This window comes from Palaemon carinicauda, chromosome 13 (genome assembly GCF_036898095.1).
Source record: "Palaemon carinicauda isolate YSFRI2023 chromosome 13, ASM3689809v2, whole genome shotgun sequence".
NCBI classification, from domain to species: domain Eukaryota; kingdom Metazoa; phylum Arthropoda; class Malacostraca; order Decapoda; family Palaemonidae; genus Palaemon; species Palaemon carinicauda.
The window spans coordinates 3,608,135-3,621,466 of NC_090737.1; the positions used below are offsets into that span (position 1 = coordinate 3,608,135).

Here is a 13,332-nt window from a genome sequence, read left to right on the forward strand (position 1 = left end):
TCCTCAGGAATTCCGTACGTGACGAATGCACGGCGCAGGTTGTCAATTAGTCCTTTGGCACCACTGGTAGACTTTGATATAAGTGGCCAGTTCGAGTATCGGTCCACAATTACCAGGTAGTGGGCGCCCTTGTGAGTGAAGTAGTCGGCACACATTGACTGGAATGGGTAAACAGGCAAGACGGGTGGGTAGGGGGGGAGGATGGTTGGGAGGGGGCCATGCGGTGGCAATCCTCACAGTTATCTCTAGTCGCCTGTATGTCTGCGGTAATGCCTGGCCAGTACACTGATGCCTCTGCACGAGCAGTCATCATGGAAACACCCTGATGTGCCGAATGTAATGCGGAAAGGACACCCTGGCGCAAGCACGTCGGGATGATAACACGATCTTTGAACAATGCGACACCGTCGAAGGTGATGAGCTCGTTCCGTAGGTGGTAGTACGCACGGAGGTGTTGTGGCATGTCATCTTTTGATGTCGGGAACCCATGTTCGATGAGCTCTGTGAGCGCGTGAAGGGCGGGATCGCTTGCTGTAGATTCCCGTACACGGTCCCAGGTGATCGCTGGAAGGGAATCTAGGGCTGTGAGGTATGCGGGCTCTTCAGTCGTGCATGTGTCACAGTCCCTCATGCGTATGCCGGCAAGGATATCGTGGTGGACCGACGGTATGGAGTGGTCGCAGACTGATGCATTGTCGTCAGGGAGATACAGTTTTTCTGGGTTGGTGTCGCCTCTCGGATGACGTGAAATGGCATCAGCTGCTTTGTTGCGCATCCCTGGCACGTATACGATGCGGAAGCGGTAGCGCAGTGTCTTTTCCTTTAGGTTGCGCAGTCGGGGATTCGGGATGTCATCCAGGGATCGGTTCCCCAACACCTTTAATAGTGGCTTGTGATCTACCGCAATGACCAGGTTTGAGCAGCCGAGGACAAAGTAGCGTGATTTGTCAAGGGCATCGGCTACCGCCAGGGCTTCCCCCTCTATCGCGGCATACCTGGATTCGGCTGGGTGCGTGAAACGACTCCCGACTAGGGTCACCTTCCAACCTTCGCGGCAGCAGAATGGCTTGTCTGTTGGGCATTGGCAATGTTTTTGGAATAGCCAGAACCCGATGCCTTCTTTAGACCAATCGGTCGCAAGGCATGTCGGCTTGGTTTTGTCGAAGATGCGCACCCCGTTGGTAATTTCATCTACAATGGCCTCTTTAGATGCTTGGAATGCGCTTTCAAGATCGTCGGTCCACGTAAATGCCTTGTCGGGTTTCAGTAGCTCGCGGAATGGGAGCATGCGCTCAGCCATACTGAAAGCATAAGACACTTGGTTTACTAGGCCAAACCAAGATCGAGCGTCGGTAATGTTCTTCGGGCGTGGGAAGTCTGATATTGCCTGCAGGTATTTCGCACAAGGGCGCACGCTGTCCATTGAGATGGTGAAGCCGGCGAATTCTACCTCGCGACAGCCAAACAAAAATTTGTCGGGATTGAGGGTGATGCCGTTTCTCCCGCAGACGTCGAGCCAAGTGACTGCCTGGTAGAAGCTTTCCTCAATAGTGTCGGCCCACAGTAATGTGTCATCAACGCATTTTGTCATGTCACGGACGTCGGATACTATCTCATCATATCGCCTTGAGTAGCCATCGCCTGACGCGGCATAGCCTTGTGGGGCGACACAGTATCGATATCTGCCCCAGGGTGTGATAAAGGTGGTCATGTGGCGGTCCTCCTTGTGCAGTGGTACACTGTGGTATCCATTCCAGGCATCGAACACTGTTTTTAGTTTCCCCGGTGGGACACAACGGGCCTGATGAAAGGGCGATTGGGTGTGGTGTGTTTCACGAGTGGCATGAGCATTGAGAGCCTGAAGGTCTACCGTCCTTCTAGGCTTCCCCGTCTTCTTGGCGCAGACTACCATTCTGTGGCACCATGTCACCGGCTCTCCTACAGGCACTGGCTCGATAACTCCCATTTTGACGTCTTGGTCCAGACCTGCTTTCACGGTTTCTTGCCAGTGTAACGCTACTGGAATGGGTGTGTGATGGGCAACGGGCTTAGCATCTGAGTCAACCATCAAGCGCATCGGTGGGCCCGCCATCATGGGGAGGGGCTGGTGGACGCACGTGTTGAATGTGCTGGAGGCGTAAAGTTCCTTCAGGTATTGTTGAATGGCCTCCCTGTTACCTTCTGTGGCCGGCATGGGGATAGACGTAGGTTTAGGTGGGGGCGCCGTGCGCCGAGGACAATTGCATTGAGATGTCACGCCATTGTCACATGTATCATTTTGCGGTGTACAATTGTCTGTGGTTGCCGCACTGCACGACTTCTCACCCAGTGTGGGGAAATCTTTGGAGATTATGCCAAGATCGACGCAGGCGCTGCGTGACAAGAACACTCTGTCGGTCGAATCCGTGACATACACTATTTGCCGAGATTCGGTTTGCGGATCTCCGGCGTGTGTTCCGCAGAATCGGACGATGGCTGCCCCTAAGATACGGATATCTTGTTTATTCGCAGCCTTCATTCTCATCGAGACCGGGAGCAGGTCCGCGGTCGTCAGGCCCATCTGCTCGATAACGTTAACCCCGACCAGACAACTCTGGCAACCGGTGTCGGCCATGGCAGGGAGTGTTGCGGGTCTTGCGCGCTTGACCGGTCTGAATCCCAGGGCGAGGTAATCCCCTGCATGGATGCTGAGTCGGAGGTTTATGAACGGCTGCGGTTGGGAGTTCCGCCTGAGCCATCTGTCGCACATGTTGTCATACAGGTGGTGATCTAGTGCTAGCAACTGTTCACCGTCGATCGTTCGGATATCTGACATGGCACACAACTCTACGAATGCTGCCGTCTGTTCGTCGCATGCGTCTGTGTTGGCAGATTCAGCCGCCAATTTACTCCGGCACATTCGCTCTATGTGGTTATCGCGATTACATTTGCGGCACTTTCTACTGTAAGCCGGGCATTCAGTCTTCCTGATTCGCCAGGGCGCATTCTTGCCATGGCCCTTCTCACCACAGTACCCGCAAACAGCTTGTCTGCCACCGTCACTTGCATCCGTCTGACGTGCATCACCCCTGTTTACCGCGTTTTGGCGCTTGATGCGGCGATAGGAGCTGGTGACAGCCTCCGCGCCATGACTGTGGGTGTCCAGCAATCGGGACGCAGACTGCTTACCAGACTCTTTCGCTTCGATGAACCTGATCGTTTCCTCCAGCGACATCTCCTGCCGCTGGTCGCTAAGTAGATCCAGCTGGATGTCCTGGTCAGCGATACCCCGTGCAAGCACATCTTTGATCACGTCGTCCGCAAAGTTTACGTTTAGTCCACATATGCACTTCTTGACGTATTTGCACGTGTTTGCTTGGGCCTTCACGCGGGCGTGAAATGCCCGTATCGGTTCCTCGCGGCCCTGTCGCATGTTTGAGAGAGCCGCCCGCGCCACCATTGCGTTCTCCTCGCGCACCGCGAGGGCTTTTATTGCACTAAGCACCGCATCCTCCGGTTCGCCTACCAGGCTCCTCCCCGCGGCGCTGGTGATGTCCTTGCGTAGGCTCTCCTCACAACATTCAAGGAGCTGTACCACAATATCATCCCCTTGGAGCCCGGTTCCCTTGCGGTATTCGCCCCAACGAGTTAGGAAATAGTCCCACTCCCCACTCGTGCCGGCCGCTGATATCGTTGGGCGCTTAAGTTTTTCAACCTTGGTGCTTGGCGGGTGGTATTGAGCTACTGGGCCCTGGGCATGAGTCGTTGTGTGCGCGTTCAGGAGCGCTGCGGTGATGATGGGCTCTGTGGATGCCTCGGTTCGATAGGTGCATCCAGGCACTGGGCAACCAATGCTTTGTGCGGCCATTTTGCTGCTTATCACTGTGAATTACCTACTAGGGAATTACTGATAGAGTGAATCACTTTAATCACTGTAAACCATTTGGATACTACTGACCTTTTGAGTCCCTTTTGCTGTATTCACGTTCTCCACAGGTTTGTGGGTTTGTTCATATCGTGGTGTAGGGACACACAATCAGGTAGATCTAGTAACAGACTTAACTTTAATACACAGCAACACTTTTCTTGACAATTCCCGGTTGCATTAGATTCAAGTCCATTCACTTTTGTTATGGCCACGTTTAGATTACCCTTGGCTGGCACTAGTCACCACATCATCACTCAGCTCGTTGCATCACTTACAATAATGTCTTTTAACAATGGCTTCTCCCTCGGATCGTTTGTACATAAATAGGAACGATTTCCATTTGTATTTGGCATGTAAACAATGTACAAACGAGCTACAAGCGAGGGGTGTGCTCTACAACGTTCACAGTGTCACACACAGGTGACGTTCATAAGTCATGGTTCTCTAGGGAACTATAGATTATATTACGTTTTAGGTCAAATATAGATATTTCCAGTATTGAATGTTCATTGTTGATTAATTATTTTCAATTTGAAAAGAAAACATTGTCTTTAAAACAACGTTTTAATGTTATATAAGATTCAAAGAAGTTTTTTTTTCAGTAATGTCTCTTACTTTGTGTTCATATGTAATAATGAACACATAAAAGCATATGATCTTTAGATAGTAATTTGTTCATCCAAATTTTCATTCCATTGCATCTTTGAGGTTTATTTATTTGGTATATTATATTTTCATTTTATGCCACGTGGCAGTTATGGAAACTGGTCTGCCACTTGTTTAACCAAACAAGAAAACAAAATACCTTTAAATTATCTGAGTTTGAAGAAAAATGTAGGATTAAGAGTATAAAAATTGGATTTAAACTTTATTTATCTAGTGATTTTTTATGAAATATTAATTTAATACAAAATTATTCTTAACATTAAACAATAGAGATATTTATGACTATCTAGAAAAGGCAAAATGTTGCTAGCAGTGTTTAAAATTTTATATTTTTACCAGTTTCCATTTTAAAAATTCAATATATTAGGCCTGGGAATTAAAGTAGATATAATATATCATATACGTTTCAAATTCATTGATTATGTTGAAGACATCTTGCACAAAAATACCTTTGCATAATTCGTAAAGGTATCTCGAATAGTTTACTTTTACTGCCAGTAGGTGTCCATACCATGCAGTGCCCATGAATTTCTTGGGATTATAACCCTAATTGATTAAATAATTACTAAAGAATCATTGACTAGAATAGACAGCCAATATCTTAAGAAATCAGTATTAATGTTACAGTAAACAGTCGGATGATGTCTTTTGCAGTATTTTAATATTTTAGTTTGGTTTCCCTGTTAGAAAATCGTCTGCCAACAGAAAATCTATATTTTATTACGTTTTGGGTTAAATATAGATATTTTCATTGTTGAATATGCATTATTGATTAATCAAATTCAATTTGGAAGGAATATATTGTCTTTATAATGACATTATGCTGTTATATAAGCTTATAAAGAAGGTCTTTCAGTTATGTCTCTTGCTTTGTGTTCATATGTAAAAATGAACACATAAAAACACACGATCTTTAGATAGTATTTGTTCAACCAAATTTTCATTCCATTGCATCTTTAAGGTTAATTTACTGTGTATATTATATTTTCATTCTAGGCCACGTGGCAGTTATGGAAACTGGTCTGCCACTGGTTTTACCAAACAAGAAAACAAAATACCTTTGAAGTCTCTGATTTTGAAGGAAGGTCCGGCATTAAAACTATAAAAACTGTAACTAAACTTTATTCATCTAGTGATTTTTTATGAAATATATATTTAATACAAAATTATTTTAAACATTAAACAATAGATATATTCATGACTAATCTAGAAAAGGCAGAAGTTGCTAGCAGTTTTTTAAAAATATATATATTTTTCCAGTTTCTATCCCAGAAATCCAGTATATTACGAATGCCAATGAAAGTAGACACAATTTCTAGGATATACATTGCAAATTTCATTCATCACATTGAACAAGTCTTGCACAAAATACCTTTGCATAATTCACTAATTTGATATTTATTATTAGCATAATTAGTTATGTTTTCTGTCAGTAGGTATCCATGCCATCGCAGTGTAGGCTACATAGATTTCTTAAATTAAAAGCCTTAAACTGAAAATAAACATCTATGAATCATTAAATAAAGTAAACAGCTCGTATTTCAAAATATTCAAAAATTAACGTTATATAAAACAATTAGATGAACTCTTCTGTATTATCTAATTTCTTTAATTTTGTTTCCGAATTAGAAAATCGTTTGCCAGCACAAATCTAGATTTATTTAATGTTTTAGATTAAATATATCCTTTTCCTGGGCTGAAAACTCATTATTCATTAATTATAATTATTTATAAGATAATGTATTCCATTTATATGACCAGAAAATCAGTCCTTAAACAGAATAAGGAAACGCTTGTCAGTCAACTTTCTTGTTACTATTCATAATTAAGTTATAAAATATAATTCCACGTTTACTGTACTGCCCATGGTGTGTAAAAAAATTAGTTTTATTTTAGAGAGTTTTATTTTATAATTCACAAGAGCAAATCGTAGATACGAAAATATATCATATTTTTTCTCGAGATTCTCGAAGACACCAAGTCAGTGTTGCCAGATATGGGAATTTATCCCTAGATTTGGGGATTTTGTATGTCTGATGGAGATATTCTGTACCAATTTCTACGAAGAAAGAAAGATGAGTAAACCTTTATATTGTTGCAATTAGTTTTCTTGCAATTATATGAAGTACAGAGAGTAATTTCTATATCAGTAAAGCCTACAGGGTCGGAAGAAAATATATTTGTGGAAATTGGAGATTTTTTTATCATGAGTTTTCGGGGATTTTTAGACTAACCTATCTGGCAACACTGCAGTGACTGCAACACCAAATGAGTTCCAATTCCAAAACATGGCGATTGTGTCTTGGTTCCGGAAAGTTCACTCTTCTGGTCTTCCGTGCTAACCTTCAAAGATTAATCAAATGTAAGTTATTTCATATTTATTATCATATCATATACACAACATCCCTTATGCTAAATGCCTTTTCTTTATGCAGTGATTATTACGAAAGTGTGGCTATGAAGCCACTACCCAAAATTGTATGTCATGTAAAATTCTCTTACTTTACGAAAATTGCTTTAGATTTTGTGCCAAGGTGAGGTTTAAACAAAGTGCCACTCCGAAATTAACCTGATATTTATATTATGCAACCTATGTGGACATATTAACCATATTTTTTTAATGAAAATTATTTTGTAGTTTTAACTTGTTCTGATATCTACCAACTTTACGTCTCCCAGTAGTAATGGGGTCCAAATTCTGTCCCTTGGTGGAAATGTGTTGACAGCAAAAATGAAAAATAGAATAGGTGAAGATAGGGGCAGAATTTAACGAAACAACAAGAAAACTTAACACTAAATTATATTTCGTGTTACTCTTAAAATATTTTATTTTTCCTAGTTTCCTTTCCTCGCTGGGCTGTTTTCCCTGTTGGGCTCCCCCTGGGCTTGTAGCGTCCTGCTTTTCCAACTGGGGTTGTGGCTTGGCAAGTAATATTTGTTTTAACGTTGTTACTGCTTTTAGAATGATTTTTTGTTAATTTGTTCTCATATTTATTTCCTTTCCTCACTGGGCTATTTTTCCCTAATTGAGCCCTTGGGTTCATAGCATCTTGCTTTTCCAACTAGGGTTGTATCGTGGCTAGTAATAATAATAATAAGGTGGACCAACCCCTACTCAGTCACTGCATCCGAGATAGCTCTATTGAGGACCGTTTTCTATGTACCAATTCAGAATGGTTTGCTTCGCTTGCTTGATAACATTTTAATGCTCATTTGTTCCGGGCAGTGTTACTTCGATGTACCATTGGGCAGGTAATGAGGCCCACTATTTAAAGCATTCAGGGTGTATGTATGATGAATAGTTTTTTTTATTATAAAATGATCTGTTTTAATGTTAGTTTTCTCTATATTTTAATTGTTCATATTTTTTATATAGTTTATTTCCACAGATCTTTTCCTCACTGGGCTATTTTTCCCTGTTGGTGTCCTTGGGTTTATGGCTGGGTTTTCTTATTAATATTGTGTTCACTTACCATGGGCTTTTTACCCACATCCCCCTTTAAAAGAAAGTCTTATTGAATCTTTTTTCATAAATTATTCTTTTTGGGCTGTACAGACTCTTGTGGACTTTTGTGTAAAAAGCGAACAAATACAGCTGTGATTTTTTTATATTTAAGATAGCAAAATTTTTACGAAGCTTTAAAATAAATTTATCTAAATGAAAGTATGTTCGGAACCTCAATTTGGGTACCTCGCTAAATAGGCGTTACGTTGTGGTCTTACGGTGATTTAACTGAGGCTAAGTATTCCTCTTTAAAATGTATAGGTACACTAGGTTAAGAAATTTCACATCCTTGGAGACACCTGTTATCTTGACAAAACCTTAGGTTGAATACTTTCACAGATGCCGATATGTATTTCAATATAAGTCATTAGATAACATCGTCGCTGGCTACGATTAACAAATCTGAGTAAGTGTAAAGGTTGGATAGAATAGAAACAAAGGTTGTTCTGTTATAGAGATTAGACGTTGTCAGGTTTCGTCCAAAGGAAAAGGGTAAGGTTAAGTAGGTGAATTAATTTTGGTATTGTTGTGTATTACAGGGCAATGTAACCTAGGAAAAAAATTGGTAAAGTTTTAGATTCAACCAAATTGGGAAATGTATTATATTAATATATTTTCCTAGTAAAGCACGTGATAACAAAAAACTTTCTCTCAATACATTATTGACGCTGATGTCTACTTACAGAGATAATTATTTCAGTAATTGTAGGTCTGCATTTTATTTCTAAGTGTTTTGTATACCTTTACGCTGCCACGGAACCTAGCTCTTGTTCGTTTGTATGTCTGTTTTCATCTTACTTGGCTCCGCCCCATTGCGTAATGTGACAATATTTACTTGAATGCGCATTTGCTCCTCCCACTAATGTCGCTCCTCCAATCTAAATACTACTGGGTTCTTTTCAAGGGTTATTATTGGACGATTCATTGGTCTCTCAGTCTTGTTTCAAGGATCTGTTTTTCGTGCAATATAACATTGTAAACGATACTATTTTGTTTTTTTCCCTATTTCATTATGGGAGAAACCCGTGATTGTCGTTTGTTTTCGGTTTTCAAAAGTTCCGGTTTCTATATTTTCATCACACGTCACTTAACTGTCATGGATCCTCCGGTACGGTTGTGTGAAATATGTCGTTATTCCTATTTTGATGTGATCGGCCGATTTCATGGGAATTATAATGGAACTCCTGAAGTAGTGAATCGTTTTCTAAGGGAGCATTCCGTATTACCTTTAAGTGTCCAGTGTGGTAAATGTGATTCGCCTTTACATTTTCATGAGGATAGACATGTGTGGTATTGTACCAAATCTGAACGTATTCCAGTACTTGATGATTCAGAAGAGGGTCAACCACAACCTTCCACATCTTCATCGTCATCTTCCGTTTAAGGTAAGAAGTGATTTAACAAAATATATATATTCAAATTTACCCCTGGTTAAAGGGGGGGTCGCAGGGGGGGCGAAGCCCCCCCCCCCCCCCCCCCGGTAGGGGTACAGGGCCCCTAGGTTAGGTTAGGTGGGTTTGTTAGGTTCTGTGGTGCCCTGAAAATTACTGTGGCCTTAAGGGGGGTCCCAGGGGGGGCAAAGCCCCCCCCGGTAGGGGTACAGGGCCCCTAGGTTAGGTTAGGTGGGTTTGTTAGGTTCTGTGGTGCCTTGAAAATTACTGTGGCCATAAGGGGGGGTCGCAGGGGGGCTTCGCCCGGTAGGGGTACAGGGCCCCTAGGTTAGGTTAGGTGGGTTTGTTAGGTTCTGTGGTGCCCTGAAAATTACTGTGGCCTTAAGGGGGGATCGCAGGGGGGGCGAAGCCCCCCCCCGGTAGGGGTACAGGGCCCCTAGGTTAGGTTAGGTGGGTTTGTTAGGTTCTGTGGTGCCTTGAAAATTACTTTGGCCATAAGGGGGGGTCCCGGTAGGGGTACAGGGCCCCTAGGTTAGGTTAGGTGGGTTTGTTAGGTTCTGTGGTGCCCTGAAAATTACTGTGGCTTTAAGGGGGGGTCGCTGGGGGGCCCTACCCCCCTCCCCCCGGTAGGCCTAGTTAGGGGTATGGGGGAGGGGTGCTGGAACATTAATTATTCATTTATTGCAAATATCATTCAATGCCCCAACACCCTCCCCCCCCTTCCCCCATCCAAAACCCCGGTTCCCAAAGGGTGTCCCCCATAATTGGTGGGATGAACTAGGGTATACATAGTAAATCTCTAAATCGGTTGGTTTGCAGTCAAAATAAACGTTAAATTCATTGAAACCACACTATTTCTGATGCAACAAATATATTTTTATTGCATTTTTCCAAATTTGGCTGAAACTAAAAATTTACCAAAAAATTACTTTTTCTCATAGAAAAAATTACGCTTTTCGAAAAACACACTTTCCCGTCGCAATTGAATAGTTTCAGAAACATATATATTATTATTATTATTATTAAATGCTAAGCTACAACCCTAGTTGGAAAAGCAGGATGCTATAAGCCCAGGGGCCTCAACAGGGAAAATAGCTCAGTGAGGAAAGGAAACAAGGAAAAATAAAATATTTTAAGAATAGTAACAACACTAAAATTAATATTTCCTATATAAACAATAAAAACTTCAACAAAACAAGAGAAAGAGAAACTAGATAGAACAGTGTGCCTGAGTGTACCCTCAAGCAAGAGAACTCTAACCCAAGACAGTGGAAGGCCATGGTACAGAGCCTATAGCACTACCCAAGACTAGAGAACAATGGTTTGATTTTGGAGTGTCCTTCTCCTAGAAGAGCTGCTTACCATAGCTAAAGAGTCTCTTCTACCCTTACCAAGAGGAAAGTAGCCACTGAACAATTACATTGCCGTAGTTAACCCCTAGGGTGAAGCAGAATTGTTTAGTAATCTCAGTGTTGTCAGGTGTATGTGGACAGAGGAGAATCTGTAAAGAATAGGCCAGACTATTTGGTGTCTGTGTAGGCAAAGGGAAAGAACCGTAACCAGAGAGAAAGATCCAATATGGTACTGTCTGGCCAGTCAAAGGACCCCCTAACTCTCTAGAGGTAGTATCTATATATCTATATCCTACAATAATGGGTGACCCCCAGTGGGAACTCGGGGTTTTGGGTGGGGAAACTATATATAATCGTAAAACAGGCCTTTTCTTCTCTATACATTACCTTCTTGAATGTATAATATACAGAGGAAAATACAAAACATTATAACTGGATAAACTTTGGAGGCGCCGTTGCAAAGACTATGTCTCACAAAAAAATACAGTAACCAGTGCTGCCAACGTGTAATATAGATCAAATGTTAACGTATCATGCTAACATTAGCAGTGTTTTTCATTTAATTTTTCTCATTCTACTTGCCCGTTGTAGACGCTCTTGTATGTACATTTGGACATAGCAGGTTTCGACTTTCTGCGCAAAAACCCCACCTCCCTGCGCAGAGACTTTTCCCCCACCAATATGATTTCTTCTTCTCTAATCGTGAAATGTAACTGTTCGTCTCTCTACCAGCTCTGTTCAAGTCTATTACTCGATTAGTTATGTAATACCCTCGTATACATATTACGTTTGACCCCAGTATTATTTGTTTTATTATCCAATACCTTATAAAATCACCTCTTTTTTTTTTTTATATACCCATCAAATATTATTTATCATACATTCCATTTTATCTTCATACATTACTTTTATACATTTTATTACCTTGTCACTCCCATATTTCACATAAATACTTGGTGGACAAGTTTCCCATTCTGTTCATTCATGTTTACTCTGTAGACTCCGTTGCTTTTCCGTTAACCAATCACGAACCCATATGTATGTGAAGTTTGCACGGGGGGGTTAAAATTTCCCAACCCCCACCTTCCAACAAGCCCTTTTCCGTGGAAACCTTTGCCCAAGTCACGTTGTTGTTAGTTCAAGTGTCGTCTTTTGCGTATTTTACGATCTAAGTATTAGAAAATTGTAACGTCTTCAGTAATACATACTTGAAACTGTTTTGGTGTATTCCAATGTTGATAATTTTCTTAATTCACGTAATGTAATATACCAACTTTTACAGTGTTCCAAGTGCAGTTCTAATCTAAGGCAAAACAGTTAAGACACCACAGTCTCAGTCACAATACCCCTGTGACCCCTAAGTTACGTCGTCACGGTCATAATAGTAAGTCGTTAATTTCTTTAACTTTAATGTGTTAGTTTTATTATATTTTGTTAGTGCAAAGCGCGGCATTACCAATTGCCAATGCATACGAGGGTGATGTTTTATTTTCCTGTGATCGTAAGTGAGGAACAAGAACCATTATAATGTTAGCGTGCACAGCTCAATATTACCGCGTGCCAGTACATACGAACTTGGTGTTTTATTTTCATGCGAGCCAAGCGAGCTAATGGCGAAACAAGAACCATTATATATATTGTTATCGTAACAGTACTAACGTTACCGTAACGTGAGTGAAGTGATATATAGGTCATTACATTGGGTTTGTGACCTGGGAACCCCTAGGGTAGGTTAGGTGGGTTTGTTAGGTTCTGTGCCCTTTTTGTACTTTTTTATATATTGTGTAAAGGGTATATGGAGAAATTCTTTAAAATATACATGATGATACCGTATCATTGCTAACGTTAGTAATGGCACCGCAACGTTGGTAACGCTGTCTATCACCGTAACGTTGGGTATCATTGGTAACATTGCTAATGTTATCGTTCGCAGTACATACGTGGTGACACCGAATTTGACAAGTGCTTATATTTAAAAATTTTAACACAACATATATGACAACAGTGATTATATTTAACCATTTCAACAGAAAATTTGTTTTCCTGTAGAAAATAACGTGATTTAACCGGTTTTCACCTTAATTTCATCCGTAATAACAGCAACCAGTTGAATTAGTTGATCTGTTTGTTTGCGGTTGAAATGAAGGTCAAATTCGGTTAAATCACATTATTTACTAGAGGAAAACTTATGTTTTCTGTTCGAAATCACACCCTGTATTACAATACAAATTTACCCAACCCCCTAATGCTAAGAAGTTTTTTTTTTTTTTTTTATTACAAAAAGATCTGTTTTAAAGTTACTTTTCTCAATATATTTTAATTGATCATAGCTATTTGTATAGTTTATTTTCTGTAATCCTTTCCTCATTGGACTATTTTTCCCTGTTGGAGCCCTTGGCCTTGTGGCAGAGTTTTCTTATTGATAGACTTATGGGCTCACATACCCCTTGAAAAAAAAATCTTATTGGATCCTTTTCATAAATAATTATATTGGGCTGTACAGACTCCTGT

The 13,332-nt window shown here is 41.2% G+C and overlaps 1 long non-coding RNA gene across 2 annotated transcripts in view; it reads left to right on the forward strand.

The window, feature by feature from the left end:
• The first annotated feature begins 6,848 nt into the window (after positions 1-6,848).
• LOC137652131 (uncharacterized) overlaps positions 6,849-13,332 on the forward strand; it is a 38,210-nt gene continuing 31,726 nt past the window's right edge. For both annotated transcript variants that reach the window (XR_011046200.1, XR_011046199.1), the window contains exon 1: positions 6,849-6,935. This is a non-coding gene — a long non-coding RNA (uncharacterized lncRNA). The remainder of the gene's footprint in view (positions 6,936-13,332) is intronic.